Here is a 20,038-nt window from a genome sequence, read left to right on the forward strand (position 1 = left end):
GAGTCCAGAACTAGACATCATAGGTTTAAGGTGAGAGGGGACAAGTATAAAAGAGACCTAAGGGGCAACTTTTTCACACAGAGGGTGGTACATGTATGGAATGAGGTGCCAGAGGAAGTGGTGGAGGCTGGTACAGTTATAACATTTAGAAGGCATCTGGATGGGTATTTAGATAGGAAGGGTTTAGAGGGATATTGGCCAAGTGCTGACAAATGGGACTGGATTAGGTTAGGATATCTGGTCAGCATGGATGAGTTGGAACAAAGGATCTGTTTCCATGCTGTACATCTCTATGAGAATCTAACCACCATCCCATAACAGTCAAAGGCACTACCACTGCTAAACAGGGCAAATGCAGGAACAACGTTCCTGATGTCCAGACAGTCCTGGGGTCAGAGCCTAAGACTACAGGGTAGGCCATTTAGAACTGAGGGGAGGAGAAATTTCTTCAGCCAGATTGTGGTGAGCCTCTGCCATAGAAATCGGTTGAGGCCAAAATATTGAATGTTTTTCAAGGTGTTAGATATAATTCTTAAGGCTAAAGAGATCCAGGGATATGGGGAGAAAGCAGGAACAGGTTACTTACTGAGTTGGAGGATTAGCCATGATCATATTGAATGGTATAGCAGGATTGAAGGGCCAAGTGGCCTACTCTTGCTTCTGTTTTCCATGTTTGTACAAATCCCCCATTACCAACATCCAGTGGTGGGGGTGGGGGATGTTAAACATTGAGCAGAAACTGAATTGGACCAGCCATAGAAATATCGTAGCAACAAGTGCAAGTCAAGGGCCAGGAATTCTGTAGTAATTAATTCATATCCTGAATCCCCAAGTCTGCCTACCACCTACACTGCACAAGAGAGTGAGGCAATACTCTCACCTTGCCAGGATCAGTGTAGCCCCCAACAACAAAGATCCAAAACCACCTACAGCAAAGAATCCTGCTTGATTACTCCCTCAGCTGCCACCTTTAAAGGTTACTCCCTAACCAAGAATGCTCCGTCACAGCAGTGTGTACCATATACAAGGTGCAATGCAGTCACTCAAAACACCTTAAACAGCAGCCTACAAACCACCTCTGAATTGGCTTCTGCGTATTTTGGATTTTTGCACAGAAATAGCAATGGGTGACAGTGTATGTCGAGATCAGTAACGTGCTGGATTCTGATCTCAAAATAGGTAACCAACATAAATGATCAACTAAACATTACAAAGTAGCACACAGTGCCATTTGTATACCAACAGTATGCACAAAATAATATTCCTGTCCGGGCCACACCTTCCTGATTCAACTGAACTTCCAATGGGCAGCATAGTCCCCTGAAGGGAGAGAAAATTTGACCCGAAGGCCTCTTTCTGCACAGCTGGCATTCTATGCATCCACGAAAATCTCGCAACTCATTCAGCAAAATGATTAGAAACTTAAAATACAAAAAGGTGAGGCAAGGATGCAGTGGTAATGCTTTTGGACTAATAATCCACAGCCCCCGTCTAATATTCTGTGGGCTTGGGTTGAAATCTGACAATGACAGATGGTGAAATTTGAATTCAATAAAAATCTGGAATTAAACATTCATCTAATCGCAATCACTCAGCCATTGTCAATGGTCATAAAAATACATCTTGTTCACAACTATCCTTTTAAGAAGAAAATCTACCTTCCTCACATGGTCTTGATTACCTGTGACTCCAAATCCACAATAACAGGATTGATTCTTAACCATCTTCTGAAATATCCTACTCTAGGTCGAATGGATCAATTTGGAGTTGCCTCCCTCCAGGAGGACCCATTGTTAAGGAAACGTAACAGCGAGTGCAGGTTTCACCCACTTGTACCTGAAAATTGTAAATAGGTCCTGTAATCAGAGCAGAATCACAATGGGCTGCCTTGCAGCACCAGGGACTCCGGTTAAATTCCACCCTTGTGCAACTGTTTGTGTGGAGTTTGCATATTCTCCTCGTGTCTGCATGGGATTCCTCTGGGTGCTCTGGTTTCCTCCCACAGTGCAAAGATGTGAAGATGAGGTAGATTGACCATGCTCAATTGCCCGTAGTGTCCAGGGATGTGCAGGCTAGGTGGGTTAGCCATCAGAAATACAGGGTCACAGGGATAGGGTAGGGGGCTGGGTCTGGATGGGATGCTCTTCGGAGGGTCAGTGTGGACTCAAAGGCCTGCTTTCACACTATAGGGACTCTGCTTCAGTCTATAAACTACATCCCACCTTTATTTTTGTAATAGGTAGACTCCAGCATTCAAGAGTCACTGGAGAGTATCACCACCTCACACCACAATTTAGCCCTCCCTCCAACTTATGATCATTGATCAGACATTCATATTAAGATTAAAAGTAGGCAGAAGTGCTTTCACTCCACCACAGCTGTTAGCATATTACAAAAGATCATTTAATATTAATGAAAATTCACAAATTATTCAAAAATCATTATCAGTTCTTAGAACCCCTCAGGCGTTATTGCTTTATGACGGAATCAGTAAGTTTCTTTCCACTTCTACTACAGCAAAACTATACATTTTTAAACTCCAGCCTTAGCTACGCTTCCAACCATTAAATTGTCAGCGCACTGTTATTCTTTTGCAGAGTGTATAAGACAGACCATAAGACATATGAGTGGAAGGAAGGCCATTCGGCCCATCGGGTCCACTCTGCCATTTAATCATGGCTGATGGGCATTTCAACTCCACTTACCCGCATTCTCCTCGTAGCCCTCAATTCCTTGTGACATCAAGAATTTATCAATCTCTGCCTTGAAGACACTTGGCGTCCCGGCCTCCACTGCAGTGAATTCCACAGACCCACCACTCTCTGGCTGAAGAAATGTCTCCGCATTTCTGTTCTGAATCGACCCCCTCTAATTCTAAGGCTGTGCCCATGGGTCCTAGTCTCCTCGCCTAACGGAAACAATTTCCTAGCGTCCACCCTTTCCAAGCCATGTATTATCTTGTAAGTTTCTATTAGATCTCCCCTTAACCTTCTAAACTCCAATGAGTACAATCCCAGGATCCTCAGCCGTTCCTCGTACGTTAGACCTACCATTCCAGGGATCATCCTGGAATACATCCATAGCAAGGCCAGAATTAGTTGCTCATCACTAAATGCCCTCCAGAAGGTGGTGATGAGCTGCGTTCTTGATCTGCTGCAGTTACATCCACAGGCCTGTTAGACAGGCAGTTCCAGGAGTTTGACTCAGCGACTGAAGGAATGCCAATATAGTTCCAATATGCCCGTGCTTGTCATTGTAACGTAACAGAATAGCTTCCTCTGGTGGCATGCAAGGTATTTAAGCCATTGGGGATCTGCCACTGAGATTATTTAAAGTGTAGGCTGTCACAAGTGCCAGTGCCTGTATATTCGGAACAGTGCATCTAAATTTATTCAGCAGCTTTTGTAATGTCATTTCAGATAACCAACCCATAGCTCTGCATTTCGCTTGGTTTTTGCTCTGTCATCAGAGGAAATAACATTCTGAATCTTCAAAAATAAAAAAAAATTACAAATATATGGCTCAGTTTAACCATCAGTCACCATCCTCCCACAAGCTGAACCCTGAAAAAGCCAAATGGAGTTGGATCGAAGGGTCTGTTTCCAAGCTGTGTACTGATATAACTCTATGACTCTAACTATCTTTGTGTGACAGCTCTGAAGTTATTTCAAATCACAATTTTTAATACTTTAACTCTGATTTTACCTTTTCTTTAGAAAGAAATGGCAAATATAACAACACAATGATAGCCATGCATTGTCAGAGAATAGTCCCTCAGTCACTTGACTCTAAATAGTGCCTGTTAAGCCTCAAGATCGAATATTCACTGTTACTACTACTTTACCAATCAAAATGTAAAGAGGAGAAAGTGAGGACTGCAGATGCTGGAGATCAGAGTCAAAAATTATGGTGGTGGAAAAGCACAGCAGGTCAGGCAGCATCAGAGGAGCAGGAGAGTCGATGTTTCGAGCAGAAGCTCTTTATCAGGAATTCTGTTGACGGGCTTATGCTCGAAACTTCGACTCTCCTGCTCCTCAGATGCTGCCCAACCGCCTGTGCTTTTCCAGCACCACATTGAAGCAAAATGTAAGCAAGCTACATACTGCCAAAAACACAAGAGACAGTTTCTGAAGCTTTTCATCTTGCACTCATCATCAGGGCAAAACACAAGAATGCAACATTCCAAGTGATAACAAATCATAGTTCAGTAGAAATATGCTGATCGCTCAGCAAGTTGACCATAAATAGGAAAAGCGTTGCAGAAACAGAGAAACAAATGTGGAACTATAGGCTCCACAACATCCTGGTAATGCAAATGAGGCACAAAGTTTGAATATATCAACTTTGTATGCAGAGAACAGATCCCAGTTTATGAACTTATGTAATTTCCAGCAAGTGTAAATGAGCCCTATTACGAGGTTATTTGATTATCTTAATTGGATTGTCCAGCAATAACATCCATATTTCACAGTTCAGTCATTTCACCCCCCAGAAAATAAATGCTCAGACAAAATTGGATTCCTCCCAGCAATGTGGTCGACTCTTAACTGTCCTCTGCGCAATTAGCGATTGGCAATGAATGCTGGCCTAGCCAGTGATGCCCTCATCCTGTGAATGAATAAACAAATTTTTTTTTGGTAGTTGACCATTCTTCTGTAGTAAATTTGAAATTATATACTTTAGGATTTCTCCATGCAATACCCAATTCCTCAGAGTGCATTATAGAATAAGGGAATGACTCCATATTAACTTTGAAAATGTAAAAGACAGCTGTAAAATCTCTCAAAGTATCTTTGAAAACAAAAAATTGTACTAGTTTTAAAAACAAAGAATAGGAATTTATTTTACTAGAGGTAAATTTCATCAACACGTCTTCATTCTTCTCAAGACCAAACACCATCTGCATATCAACTATTTGTCCTCCATAACATCAAACTGAAATAGCTATTTCGAAAAAAATGACTAACTGACCCAGGATATTTTCCCTCAATTACTTTATAACTGTATGGAATTCAGTTTGGAAAGGGGCTGATATGTAAATCTGAGCACACAAGATTAAATTCAAATCATAACCCATTTCCAGGGAATAGACTGAATTTCAAAAGTTGTGTTCAGAATGCTACTCCCACATTCACAAACTTTAACGGAGTAGAGTTTAGGGATAAACTTTCTAGCAAATTACTTTAATATTTGGGAATGGCTTCACCCATGAGCTCACAAGGGATAGTTTCAATGATTATAGATAATCAATTTTTGATTTCTATTACCTGATGTTTAGCTAGATCTTTCATGGACTGAAAAGGTCAGAAAGGATAAAATGTTGACTTATAAATGGCTACAGTAATGATCTGACCATAGGTTGAGCCAAGTTTCACGACATCAAAAAATACCAGTCTGAACCGAAATCAGTATTCTTAAACCAAGGGACCAAAAAGAACCCATTTTAATTTACACCTTTGTGAGAAGCTCATATGGTAGAGGGAAAAAAAATGTCATCTGCAATTATATAACTTGGAGACAATAAAGCTAGATATGAGAATGTACACATGAGCTATATTTCCAGTAACTGCTCTGAGAATAGAGGAGAGGAAACAGATGATTTGTGACCGGAACTAGAAAGAAGGTCTCTCCCCCTCGCGCGCGCGCACACACACACACGCGCGCGCACACACACACACACGCACACACAGTCAAAGTACCTGTACATACTGCAAAAAAATATCCACAGCATACCAGAAAACTCAAAAAATGTATATGATAGGTATTTGTCATTAACACAGGACAGACCCCAGACTACCAAGCGTGTTTACAAAACAGTGAGCACTTACACTTTAATGCACCCCCTACCCGTATTAATTAACTTACACTGAGATGATAATGCTGTATAGTCAGTACTCAGCAAAGTAAAAGAAATGTAATGGGATTACAGGTGAAATTCACCAAAGCCGTTTAGACAGCACCTTTCTAACCCACTTCCATCTGGAAAGATAGAGCAGCAGATACATGGGAACACTACCTACTGCAAGGTTAAAACCCCATAGCTCAAAAACACGAAAGAATTTAAACTGCACATTCGTATATCTTTGTTTCTGCACTGAAAATACGTGGCTGTGTTTGTGTTGATGTCACTGCTTAACAATTCTTAGGATGATCAAGTCGTAAAATTACTCTGGAACACTGGTGAATAATAAATGGAAAACAAATCTACTATAGATCCAAGTTTCAAAGTTTCCCAAGTATGTAACTATTTTCGCAAATTTCATTGTTAACAGTTTTATTGAAGAACTATAGGTATTCATGCTCAAAGATCCCAAAAGGTCAATTCTGCAAATGATTTGACAGATAATGTTGCAAAGTTGTGCGGAATACTTGTGAACTGGAAGACAGGAAGTTAGAATTTGTTTGTAAAAATGATGGGAGGGGGGAGGAGTAAGTGGTTCCTTTGAGAGGTGACGTGCTTATCAAAACTTGGAGATGTAAACTAAAAATGTCTGCAAGCAGCTCGAAATACGCAGACTGTTCTGAAATTGAAACATATAGAATCCAAAAGTGTGGTGCTGGGAAAGCACAGCAGGTCAGGCAGCATCTGAGGAGCAGGAGACTATGTTTCAGGCATAAGCCCTTCATCAGGAACTCCTAAAGGGCTTACCCCCGAAACATCGATTCTCCTGCTCCTCAGATGCTGCCTGATCTGCTGTGCTGTCCCACCATTTTTACAAACTGGGCCACACCTTGGCCCATTGGTTGTGTGGTTGGCAACCTAGGGCTGTTTTGATGTTAAGGCAATCAGCTTGAATATTAGCCAATTAATTTAAACTAGGCCCTAGACTCCAAAAGGAGAAAGTGAGGACTATAGATGCTGGAGATCAGAATCGAAAGATGTGGTACTGGAAAAACACAGTAGGTCAGGTAGCGTCCAAGGAGGAGAGTTGATGTTTCGGGCATAAGTCCTTCATCAGTACAGCTTATGCCCGAAGCATTGATTTTCATGCTCCTTGGATGCTGCTTGGCCTACTGTGCTTTTCCAGCACCACACTTTTCAACCCAGACACCGAAACCCAGTTAAATTTAAATCCAATGGTTTTGACAACCTCAAACCAATCCAATTGCAAATAAATTAATAGGTCAGCAAGGGTATAAAGGAGGAAGACATTTGGATAATCGGAGAGATGACAACTTTTCAGCTCCCAGAGAAAGCACCATCTAATTAAATTTGACAGAGAGAGCCATTTCAGACCCTAGAATTCGTTGGAGAAAGTTGTCCCTGGTGGAGGATCAGTGGAGAGGGCGAGGAGCTTCCTGGAAGAGATATTCTTGCTATAATTTTAAGAGACTAAATTCTATTGTTTTGTTATACAAGTTGGACTTGTAATTTGTTGAAACAGCATACCATTAGGATTTTGTTTTATTAGGGAATACGTTTGTGTGTTTGTACTTCTGTTAAATTGCCCACTGTTAGGATTAGGTAAATAAACTGTTACTTGCTGACTGTAAAGTGAGTGAAATGAAATCCTTTCATTTAACCCCCTCCATTTTATAACAGATTACAGGTAGAGATGCTCCTTTTGGGTGTTTCCATTTTGTTTTAGCTCTCAGAAGGGGCGAGTCAATCTCTCTTCTGTCCCAATAAATATATGTCCCAACACAGTAATGAGAGAAAGAAACCAAGAAGCACTTATCAATCTTTGTGAAGTCAGCTGGAATATCAGTCTAAGCAATGAATTTGTTTCAGGTTCCTGTTCTTCACAGGTTGGAGAGATCAGCCAGCATTCTGTTGCCTGATTTTGATCAGGGGACTGTGCAAGAATGTAGATGCCTGTTGAACGTAATATGGATTGAGATGTGGGGTATTCCAATCAATTAAGAATCTATAAAGGTTAGGTTAGGCTTGTAAATGCAGGAGCAGACTAATGAGCATTACTTGTCGGCATGCATTATTGGTAGTATTCATCTGGGGAAAAAAAAATGACATTAGATTAACTTTTCAGAATTTTGACAGGTTCAGAGATTTAGTTTTGCCTGGATAATGGCTGCCAGTAACAAATTTGATGTTACCATTGACCAAAATATAAACTGTATGGGTTCTGTAAATATTGTGGCTATAGGTGCAGGTCAGGAGTTGGGAATCCTGTGGTGGGTAATCACCGCCTGACTCCCCAAAGTCCATCCACCATCTATAAGGCACAAGGCAGGAGTGGGATGGAGTATTCTCTACTTGCTTGGATGGTGCAGCTCCAACAACTCGAGAAGCTTGACACCGTCCAGGACAAAGTTACCCGTTTGACCCATCCACACACTCTCCAATACCAAGAGTACCAGGACACAGTCGTTCCAGCACAAGCATGTACTGTAACAACTCACCAATGCTTCTTTCAGACCAGTTAACCGCTACCATTTAGAAGCGCAAGGCCGACACACACACACGGAAACATCAACAACTGCAAGTTCCCCTCCAAGCAGCACACACCATCCGGATTTGAAACTACAATCGCTGTTACTTCCGGGGTCAAAATCCTGGAATTCCCTTCCTGACAGGGCTGTGGATGTCTCTACATCACAGGAGCTGTAGTGGGTCAAAAAGGTAATTGAATACCACTTTCTGCAGGGCAATTCAGGATTAGTAATGAATGCCAGCCTAGGCAGTAATACCCACATCCTGTGAATTAATAAAAAAAAACTGAGTGGACTGTTCTTGAAAGCAATCCAATACTCCTCAACTCACTCTCCTGTTACAATAAAGGTTTGTTATGGATGGGAATGAGTCATGTAACGATCCCTGGATGTATCATCACACCCACTGCATCATCACAGGAAGCAAATCAAAACATCCACAACTCAGACTCAGAAAATATCAGATTTTCCACATGAAATCGATATAACCAAACTAAGTAATAACATGCATTTATACAGAACCTTTCATTTCCTTCACACACTCCAAACAACTTTACATCTAATCACTCCTGTTATGCAGAGAAATAATCCTTAACTTACTTTTACCAAGAGACAACTAGAATGATTCTCAGATAGTATCAACAGTTATGCTTGCACATATGTTTGTTCAAGTACATGATGGTGTTCAGGCTAAAAATACATGAAATAACTATGTGATAATAATCATTTGATAATCAAGTGCAATGTTCAATTCCATTTGTAACCTTTACAGACCCTGAGCGTGTTTACAAAACAGCAAGCATTCACACTTGAATTCATCATCTTCGTCCCATATTAACTAACTCACATGGAGATGATAATGCTGTGCAGCCAGTACACAGCCAAATGAAGGAGGTGTAATGGGATTATGGGATAGAGGCGAAATTCACCATGGCACTTTAGACACTACCTTTCAAACCCACTTCCATCTGCGAGGACGGTGCAGCAGGTACACGGAAACACTACCTCCTCTACATTGTGTACTCACAGGTGAGTGGGTACTGGTTTCATTGATTTTATTTGGTGATGATGACGGGGTGAAACAAGGCAGGTGGTAGGTCGCTTAATGCAGAATCCCCAGGCTTTAACTTGCTACAGTTGCCATTGAATTTATATGGTTAATCCAGTGCATTCTCTGCTGAATGACAACTCCAGGATGTGGTGCTGGGGGATTCAATTATTAGATTTTTTCTTGTTGGAGGTGATCATTGCCAATGTGCACGAATGTTACTCCCCACTTATCAACCTAAGCTTGGATGCTGTTCAGGTCTTGCTGCTTTCCTATATGGATCTAAGAAGTTACTAATATTACTCAACATAGCTTAAATCACTGCTAACTTTAATGTCAGAGCAGAGATCATTGAGTAAGCACCAAAAGACAGTTGTATCTTGGGCACCATTCTGAGTAACTCCGTCCAACCATAGCTACCTTCTTCTGTATTAGGTACAGCTCCAACCAGAGAATTGTTCTTCCCGATTTCCATTGACTTTAGTTTTGTTACAGCTCTCAGGTAGCACACACTTTGCCTCGAGATCACATGTAGTGAGTGACAGGATGGAGCATGGCCTGCTTGTGGCTAACCACACAGCTACTCTGGAGCACAATTCTTCAATACTTTTGGCACAGTGTTGCCAGGACCTGCAACCTTTGCAGTGTCCAATGCCTTCAACCGTTTCTCGATATCACCAGGAAAGAATCAAATTGCCTGAAGATTGGTATCTCTGATGCCAAGGGCCTCAGAAGGAGGGTGAGCTGGGTCATCCACTTGGACTGAAGATGGCTGCAAAACCTTCAATCCTTTCTTTTGCACTGATGCACTAGACACCCTCATTGATGAGAATAAGGGAGGAGTTAATGTTTTTGGACAATGAGTCATGCAAAATACTGCATTTACTCAATGTAATTAGAACAAAAATGCCTAATCTTATTAAAAAAGTGCTTTTGGAAAATGTGGGAAAGAATTGACGGTTATTCACATAAGCATTTCTAACAGTGTTTACAGCTGTAGATTGGTGTACACATGGCAACAAAGCACTTTCTTTTGCAGTGTTAATTTTTTTTAAGCATGTGTCATATTGTCCCTTGTGCTTTAAAATAATTTGTTGCTACTCAAAAATTAAAGATGATGCAGTATGATCAATCGGATCAATGGGTTGTGGAGCAGATGGATAATTTGGACAAATGGGAGGAATTGCACTTTGGTAAAATAAGCAAGGGCAGGACTTACACAATTAAGGGCAGGGCCTTGGGTAGTGTTGTAGAACAGAAAGACTTAGAGGTTCAGGTACATAATTCTTTGAAGTTTGCATCACATACAGACAGGGTGGTTAAAGCGGCATTTAGCACGCTCACCTTCATTGCTCAGTCCTTTGGTCACAGGAGTTGAGACGTTATGTTGAGATTGTACAGGACATTGGTGAGGCCTCTTCTGCAGTACTGTGTCCAATTCCGGTCACCCAGTTATGGGAAAGACATTATTAAGCTAGAGTGAGTTCAGAAAAGATTTACCAGAACGTTGCCTGGTATGGAAGGCTTGAATTAGAAAGGAGTGCTGGGACTTTTTTCCACAGGATGTAGGAGCTTGAAAGATGACATTATTGCGGTTTATAAAATCATGAGGGGTATAGACAGGGTTAATGGTCGGTTTCTTTTCCCGAGGATGAGGGACTTCAAGAGTGGTGGCATTTTTAAAGATAAGAGAGATTTTTAAAAAGTCGTGTGGGGCAACTGTTTTTTTTTGAAAAACACAGAAGTTGGTTCGCATGTGGAATGAATTTCCTGAGAAAGTGATGGATGTTTTCCCACAGTTCCAAAGTTTAAAAGACATTTGGATAAAGACATGAATAGGAAATGTTTGGAGGGATATGGGCCAGGAGCAGGCAGGTGGGACTAGTTTAGTTTGGGATTATGTTCAGCATAGACTGGCTGGACCGAAGGGTCTGTTTCTGTGCTGTATGACTTCACAAGAAGTGACCGCTCTCCCCCTGTTATACAACTACTCACAGAAGATGATTTGAGTAACACAAGGGATATGCAGCACCCCCTGTATTAAGAACAGTAATAAAGAAAGGAGCAAGGCTAAACATCCAAGATAGAGCACATTTCAAATCCGATACAACTACAATTCCTCTTGTGGTCATGCATGCAGGGACACATGAATCCCAGGAGAATCGAGGAATTGGTGGACTGATGAATAACATTGTGGCTTACAGATCAGAGAAACAAACATATCTAGGCTAGTTCCAAGACAATGATGTATCAATAGACCCCATTGATGCTGCTGAGCTGATGGATCAGGGAATTCATTTGCAATCGTAATCGTGCTCTAAATTCAACAGATATTTAAATATTTAAAACTTTAATAACCCGCTCCTGATTTTAAGAGGACTTGCTTGTGCCAAGATTCTGGCACCTCTGCTCCAGCGCAGAATCTATTTGAGTTTGTGTAGCTATCCAATATTTCACCCCTTATGCGTGGGGAAGAAAATAAACTTTGTTCGAGTGGTCTGAAATGTGTAACCCAGCCTGCAAAATCCTGCACCGTGGCATCTGCAGTCTACGGCTGGAGCCACAACATTAGCGAAGCATTTTAAAAATGCTTCCCACGCTCTTGTTGTGGAGATTAGTATCTAATCTTCACTGGCTTGTTGCACCCAAAGTCGAGAGCCTATTGACTCACTATTCATTTTGCTACTGGCATTCAGGCAAGGAGCATCAGCCTATATCCTGAGACTGCCAAAACGTGAGGGAGATGTTTTTGTATATCTATTGAAAGCTCAAAGAAAGAGCATGTGGGACGTGAAATTTGGTCACATCTCCACAGTGGCTCCTTGACCTGTTGAGCATTTCCAACAGCTTCTGTTCTTGTTTCAGATTTGCAGCAGCTGTGGTGTTTTGCTTTCCTGTTGCCCTATTTCTGGCGCCAGTTTCTAACCTCAGATTATAAATATCCGACATCTGTCATATTAGTAAATAATGTAAAACGGGCATCGCAAACCGAAACGGGCAATCTTTTGGCCCACTTGGATTCAATACCCTGCTTCAGTCTGTACTTTGAGATCATGTGTTTATTCTAGACCCAAAGCCACTTAATCGAAGATGACGCTCCATATTTTTCAATAATATTTGCTTTTGGATGTTGATGTTAGATATTGAGTTTCCGCCAGGCTGAACCTCAATTGACCATCAGTGTGAGCTTCTATTCATCAGTGGCTTGCAGTTCAGCAGTCTTTTCCCCTTGGGAGAAGAGAAAGAACTTAACTTCTTGTCCTTCTGCTTAAGTACATACTTCACAGCTAGTGCTATGATAATGCTATTAAAGCTTTCCAAATATTGCTGAGTAAAAGGAAATTATTTTTGCTATACAGCCGAAGCAACACACAATATTAAGATAAACATTATGTCTACTTGTGATTGAATATCTAAAAGGTCTAAGTTCACAATCGGTGATGCAGCTAATCAGAAGGCACAATTTGCAACCAACAGAAATAAAATGACAATGCCAGTACTTGGAGTAACCCTGTAACTAGTGGCAATCCTGCATTTGATCCCCATAATGAAACTGTATCTGAACAGAATAAGCACATTGTACAGCCACCTGCTAAAGCTATCTTTTAAATACATACACTGCTATTGACCCTTCAGACTCAGATTTACAGAAAACAAAGTTTCTGGATGGCTAAAAACTCCATTGACTCCAAATGTGATTGCTTTCATTCCAAACTGATGCAGGCAGACAGCATTTGCAGTTAGTTTTGTGTGGATTCTGTAAACATCATAGATCACATTTTACTTACTTTATCAGAGTGACTGCGTAACCCCATTAAATAATCCAGTTTGCGTTCTGCAGCCTGGCTGAATGGTGCTCCTGTTCAAATCATATTTCTCTTCAAATTACTGCTCAGGCCCCATTCCAAACTGATGATGTGATGACTTGACTCTATTGTTACACCACTTCTAGCCAGGAATCTGGTCTATCAAGTAAACTTGACCGTCAAAAGTACTGTTGGGCACAGATAACTTGCTTAAGGAAGTTTCACCTGAAGGTTAATTGACGTTGGTTAAACACAAATCACATTTAACCCAGTCACTGTCTCGGTTTTATAGCTATGACTCAGTGCCAGAGAATTACAAAATTCTCAAACATACAGCAAGACCTGCAGCAAGCTGGCCATCAGGTATTGTTCAGTTTCATTTTGGCGACTCTTCGCAATTCACAGTAATGTTTCCAATGCAAAGCCCTAGTTCTGCATTAGCTTCCAGCAGGACATCATTCAAAAACCAGCAGGCAAACATCAGATGAAAAGAACAGAACTTGATGCAAAAAATCCTCATAAGTTTCTACCAATCTCCTAACTGCACATTCTTGCCTCTAGTCACTGGCAGATGGGATAGCCTCCCAGCTTCCCAGAGCTATCAGATTGTATCTATGTTAATCATTGCTCAACAACACTTCTCTGAATGATTAGCTTGCCACCTTAAGAACAGGAAATACATTGTACAATCTAGTACAGTATTGAGTCTCAGTAAAGCAGGAAAACTTTGAAAGGAGATCAGTTTCAAAGGGAAGCCACAAAGAGACCAGATCACTTCCAGAACACGGGAATTAATGTGGCACCAAATGGCTGCAATGCTATTAATATTGGCCTGTTGCAAAGTCTGGATTTTGCACACAATTTTAGATTTACTGGTGATTACCATAATATCAAACTGAATTGAATTGAATTTACTGTCACGTGTACCGAAGCACAGTGAAAAGTTTTGTCTTGCAAGCAACACAGGCAGATCACAGAGTTAAATAGCTTGGAATATCTCAATCCTAGAGAAGCTAATCCAAAAATGGACTCTAATTTAACACTGGGATGCTGATGAGAAGCAAGTTCTGTAGGGTTGCAAATGAGGTATGCACACACAAATGAATGGAATGCTTTGACTTATCACACAGGAGCATGTTACAGGATGGCTCAGCAACCGAGGGAGAGACTGTATAGGGTTATGGATGCAGCACTGATGGTCCTACTAGAGGTGGTGTTCCATTGTAACCACTGCCGATCATCACAAAAACCCATCTGGTTTCCTAATGCCCTTTAGGGAAGGAAAGTTACCACCCTTACCTGGTCTGGTCTCCTTGCAACTTCACTTTTCCAAACTGAAAGCAAAGCTTCCTCCACACCATCCCCATCAAACACCCCAGGACAGGGACAGCATGGGACTAGAGACAGAGCAAAGCACCCTCCACTCTTCTCAGCCAAAAGCAATTCTCCCTCTGACTCTTTTTAACCAGTCCCTGATGAGGCAATGGAAAAAAGTACAAATGAATGGCGAATAGAAACTTGTATAAGGAAGTGGAAAATTTATGAAATTATAAGAATATCCGGGTTGATGATGCATTCCAACCCCCACAGTGCCCATTGGTCTCTAAAGGCCTCAACCATGCTAGTGTATACTGTGTGCTCCCCTGTGACAATGCTGTAACTTTAAGAGGTTATTTTGCCCTGGTTTCTTTTAAGAAAGAGTTTGAAGAAGAGGTGCTGAGCTGGTCAGTTCAGGTCACTTGAGTAAACAGTTTGTGAGGTCTTGGTTTTTTTTTGTAAAAACAGCCAGAATGGGTGTGTCCAGCTCTCACAGATTAGGATTTCTGTGTTTTAGATTTTTCAGTCACATCAGAAGCTGTTGGAGTCTCAATGGAGTTGGAAGCTACAGTGAATGCCTTCTGGTTGCTACTCTCTGAATTTTCTCTTGATGTTTTTTCCTCCTGGATTGGAGAACTGCATTTGAGAATCAGTGTCTGAATTTTCCTTTTCTGCCAAGGGGTGTGCTTATGGGATGTTACTATATTGGAACAGTTAATTAGTAATAGCTACTGTATCTATTACTTGGTTAAGTTTCTAATACAGTTAAGCTATTCTAAATTCCTCTTTCTTTGCTTGCATTTTTAACTACGGTGCTTAAATAAATTGTGTCTGACTTATTGTTGAGTAGTTTGACAGGTCGCATTGCATCTGCAACACAGCACTTTCACCTTTGCCTTTAAAGTAAGAAGTGGTTAGGGTCTGGGCTACCTTCTTAAAGTATTTTGAGTGGGTCTGGTCTGATCCAGAACACCTGCTACAGGGACACCTGAGCGCAGACTTAACTCTGCAAAGAGAGGCAAACATTCAAGAACGAGCCCCTTCATGGCCCACTATGTAGAAGTGGGTACTGCAGTTGCTGGAGATTAAGAGTCAAGATTGGAATGGTGCTGGAAAAGCACAGGTCAGGCAGCATCCGGATTTTCCTGCTCCTCGGATGCTGCCTGACCTGCAGTGCTTTACTAGCACCACTCTAATCTTGACAGTGGCTACAATGGCCAGGCCTGGGAGCAGACCCACGAGTAGGCCCTCTGACCTGCCTGCCCCTCCCTGCATGCGGTGCCTGGAGGTCAGGAGCATGGGACTGAAGTGCAACCAAAACCTGAGGAGCAGCCCCTACAAAAACCTAACGTAGGGGCTAACAAGAACATAGCTTGCAACTCCACACCCACAGCAGGAGCAAGGGAAACACATTTTGGTTGAGCCAGCAATACTTTTACCTCATGAACAAATAAAAAATGTGACCTGCCCAAGATGTAAGATAAAAAATGACTACACTGACTAGATAAGAGTGAAAACAATATACAAGCTTTCAAAAAGAAAACTCATGAACCAGGATCTTAACCTGTACTATTCATTTAACAGCATATTTTTGCATGATCATTCCATGATAAGCATCTATATAATCAATACGTGACACATTGCGAAATATGCAACTCGGAAAAAAGAAGAGGTTAGTGGAATTTGTAAGCGAGTGGCTGGGCCATTCAAATCATAAAATCCAAAATTTGATTGCAAATTATGGCCAAGATGTCTGCTTTCATCTGGACCATATTGGCTGAGTCCAGAAATGGGATCACTCTCACCAGGATATCACTGCCTGGAAACTGTGTACATGTGGATTGCCACAGGTAGAAAAATGACTAAACTGACTGCAATGCCTCTCCTTTGCCAAACTGTCTACCAACACTCACTGCGCTCAACAGGAGGCACTGCTATCTGACATGAAGCAAGCAGAAGCTAAATCAGCAAGAGGCCAGCAGTGCAGAAAAGGAGAAAAACAGACGAACGAAAGGAAAAAGACAGCAGATCAAAACTCTTATTGTTTATCCTGTGAGTGATTAGAATTTATACCAGGGATTATAGATCCAAACTATTTAACACTGCGTTGACAGAAAGAGAGAGACAGATTTACAACACATGGACATGATGGACTGAATGTCCTATCAGGGAAGAAGAGTTATGCTTTACTCCACTTTCCAGCTCTCCATTGGTCAGCCTGTAGATTGTAGCACTCCAAGTACTCAGCCAAGGGCAATTTTTATAAAATGCCACTTTTATGAGGCAGTCAATTCCAGACTTGCATCACCCTCCGAAAAAGGTTTTTAATCTTCCTGCCAGTTACTTTAACCCAAGATATTCCAACTGCTGACCTCCATGTTAAATGGAGTGGGTCATTCCAATCCACTTCACCTTAGTCCCCTCAAAGTTTATACACACCAATCAAATCTTCACTCAGTCTCAGCTGTTCCAAACAGCCCCAGCCTATTTTTTTTTAAAACCTGGTGGTACGAGAAGTCTGGAATAAAAACACAACATGCAGGAAATACTCAGCAGGTCTGGCAAAATCTGTGGAGGCAGAAACAGAACATTGCCAGCCTTTTCGCTGGGGAGAATACAATGTTAGATTCTCTCTCCACGGAGGCTAGTCCTGCTGGGCATTCCCAGCTGACCCAATCTCTCCATTTGTCACAGCTCGCCATTCCTTGCAACATCCTATACCATCTCCTCTGTACTCACTCTAGTGCAATCACAGCCTTCCCATAATGCAACCCAGAACTGTACAAAGTTCAGCAGTGGTAATCAAATTAATCCCAAGCGACCAGGTCAGGGTTTAAGGTTAGCATAACCTCCCTGTTTTTAAGTTGTGTCTCAGCTGATAAAGGGATGTACCCCGGATGTATTCATAAGCACTTTATCTACCTGTCCAGTCACTGACAGAGACGTGGATGCCAAGATTTCAACTCTTTAAGAATGCCACCTTTTGTTGATATTCCCTCGTTTAGTCAGCCTTCCCCAAAAGTACTGCCCCAAACTCTAATAGAATGAAATCAACCTGTCAATTTGTTGCCCACCTTGTTAATTGTTTCAGTTAAAGTTAAGTGTACACAGGTGGAGGACAGTTGCTTAAATCCTACCTACTCCAGAGGCGTGTAATAACATTTCGTTCAGTGGACAAATAGGTTAAATCCTACCTGTGGACCCTCCTGTGGCATACAGGTAATGATCCCTACCCCTGCAAGCCCAATCTGCTCCAGAGATGTGTAATAACATTTCTGAGCAGACTAACTAGAAAAAAAAAAGTAGGCTTAAATTCTACCTGGCCAGCCCCTGCGGTGTAATTGGTCAGCCCACTTGGCTATCAACAGAAAGGTCGAGACCACCCAGGAGCAAAGCATTTAGTATTTAGTGCTCTAACAGTGTAGTGGTAGAGTCCCTACCTCTCGGCAGGGGACCCAAATTCAAGCCCCAATCATTCATTCAGGCAGTGAGTAATAATAATATCTGAACATACCGATTAGAAAATATCGTTAAATCAGATCTGGGGGGCCCTCTTGTTGCGCAGTGGTAGTATCCCTATCACAGACCCAGAAGGCCCAGATTCAAGTCGCACCTGCTCCAGAAGTATCTAATAACATCTTTGGAAAGTTTGATTAGGAGAAACAGGTTAAATAAAAAGAAAACAAAATCCTACCTCAGGGTCCCACTTGTGGCACAGAGGTAGGTTCACTACCTCAGGACTGGGAGGCAAGCGTTCAAGTCCCACCTGCTCCAAAGGTATACAATAACATCTCTGAACAGATTGATTAGAAAATATCCTTGCATCCTACCTGTACTGGGGGTTCTTGTCCCTACCACTGAGCCAGGAGGCCTAAATTCAAGTCTAATCTGTCCCACAGGTATGTCATAACATTGCTAAACAGGTTGATGAAAAGAAAGAGACACAACAGCTAATTTTTAATTTGGGCACTCCGAAGAGTATGGTGTCTGACTCCAGATCAGAAGATTGGCACACAGTCCCCTCACAGTAGGTAGAGTTTTCACAGCAGATTCTGATTTTGTGTCAAGACAGAAGTTGATGGGAACATTCCAAAAATTGTACAAACAGAGACTTATTGACACAAGCGGAGTAGAGTCAGGAGTCAGTAATGTTTCAGCTGTGAATAAATCTATTCCAAGTAGACTGGCTTTGAATTTTTAGCTTACCGACTGGTTATCAGGAGTATAAGCCATCAAATCAGCCTACAGGTCGTTCTGGTATAATGTGCGCTTCGTCAATGCAAATTGGCTATGACGCGATTGACGATTGTGCATGATGTTTGGGTAACACAAACATTCGACTGAATAGGTATAGCTATCTTCTACTGCGTGGGGTTTCAGAGAAACACAACGGTCACATTATGGGGGAACAACCTGTACTGCTACCATCCTGTGGTCTATCTCACAATTAATCACATGGCCTATGCCTATATCATTGGAAACCATCTTAAATCATTCATTTAATTACAGGTCATTGATATATAGGATAACCAGCAAGTAGCCAGCCCTTAGCCCTGCAGAACCCCACTACAAAGAGCCTTCCAGTCACAGAAACACCTGACAACCAACTTTCCCCCATCCTTCGTTTCTGCTGCAGGGACCTCCAAAGTCAAAGTCAGGGGCTTCAGGAAGTGCAAGCCAATGGGGACTGGGGGTGGTGGCAGCCAAGTGGTAGTGTCGCTGGACTAGCAAGTCAGAACCTCACACCAATGTTCTAGGGACATGGGCTTGAATCCCACCAGAGCAGATGGTGAAACTTGAATTCAATAAACTCTAGGAGAGAGAGCTAGCCTCAGTGATCAGGTAACCACTCCTGATTGTTGTAAAATCCCTTCTGGTTCACTAGTGTCCTTCAGGGAATAAAATCAACCAACTTTACTTGGATTAGAAAAATAATTTACTTTTTTTTCAAAAAAGCAGACTCAGGGCCCTCTTGTGGGACAGTGGTAGCGTCCTACCCCTGCACCGGGAAGTCCAAGTTCAAGTCCCACCTGTGCCAGAGGTGTGTACAGTAACTCCAGACCCACAGCAAGGTGGTCGACTGTTAATTGCCCTCTGGGCAGTTAGGGAAGGCAAATAAGGGGCTGGCCTATCCAATGACACCCACATCTCATTGCTGAATAAATAAATATTAGCACACTAACCGATATGCATGGAACCTCCTATCCACTGTCCAACTTAGGTGGAACATTGTTGGCTACCACAGCAACATTGCTACCTGCCACTGAACCAATTTTGGAATCAAAATGCTATTTTCCCACAAACTCCACAAGCTCTTCATTTACTGACCAGTCTGCCCTGGAGACCTTGTCGAAAGCCCTTCTAAACTCCACTAGATTATGTCAAATGCACTAATCTCATCAACCCAACTCATTATTTCTTCTCGTTAGTCAGACACAATCTTCCCTTGATAAATCTATTAACTCATGTCTTCCTA

At 41.9% G+C, this 20,038-nt stretch overlaps 1 protein-coding gene across 5 annotated transcripts in view; it reads right to left on the reverse strand.

Annotated features, from left to right (window-relative positions):
* Positions 1-20,038, reverse strand: part of rhbdf1a (rhomboid 5 homolog 1a (Drosophila)) — a 359,396-nt gene that overhangs the window by 199,904 nt on the left and 139,454 nt on the right. The window contains exon 1 of one of the 5 annotated variants that reach the window (XM_043711148.1): positions 14,545-14,686. The exons of 3 other annotated variants lie outside the window; for them this stretch is intronic. The gene's annotated coding sequence lies outside the window, so the exon portion shown is untranslated. Of the gene's footprint in view, positions 1-13,227; positions 13,414-14,544; positions 14,687-20,038 lie in introns of those variants that run through there. One more of the 5 variants, XM_043711151.1, reaches the window with a different exon arrangement.

This window comes from Chiloscyllium plagiosum, chromosome 21, assembly GCF_004010195.1.
Source record: "Chiloscyllium plagiosum isolate BGI_BamShark_2017 chromosome 21, ASM401019v2, whole genome shotgun sequence".
NCBI classification, from domain to species: domain Eukaryota; kingdom Metazoa; phylum Chordata; class Chondrichthyes; order Orectolobiformes; family Hemiscylliidae; genus Chiloscyllium; species Chiloscyllium plagiosum.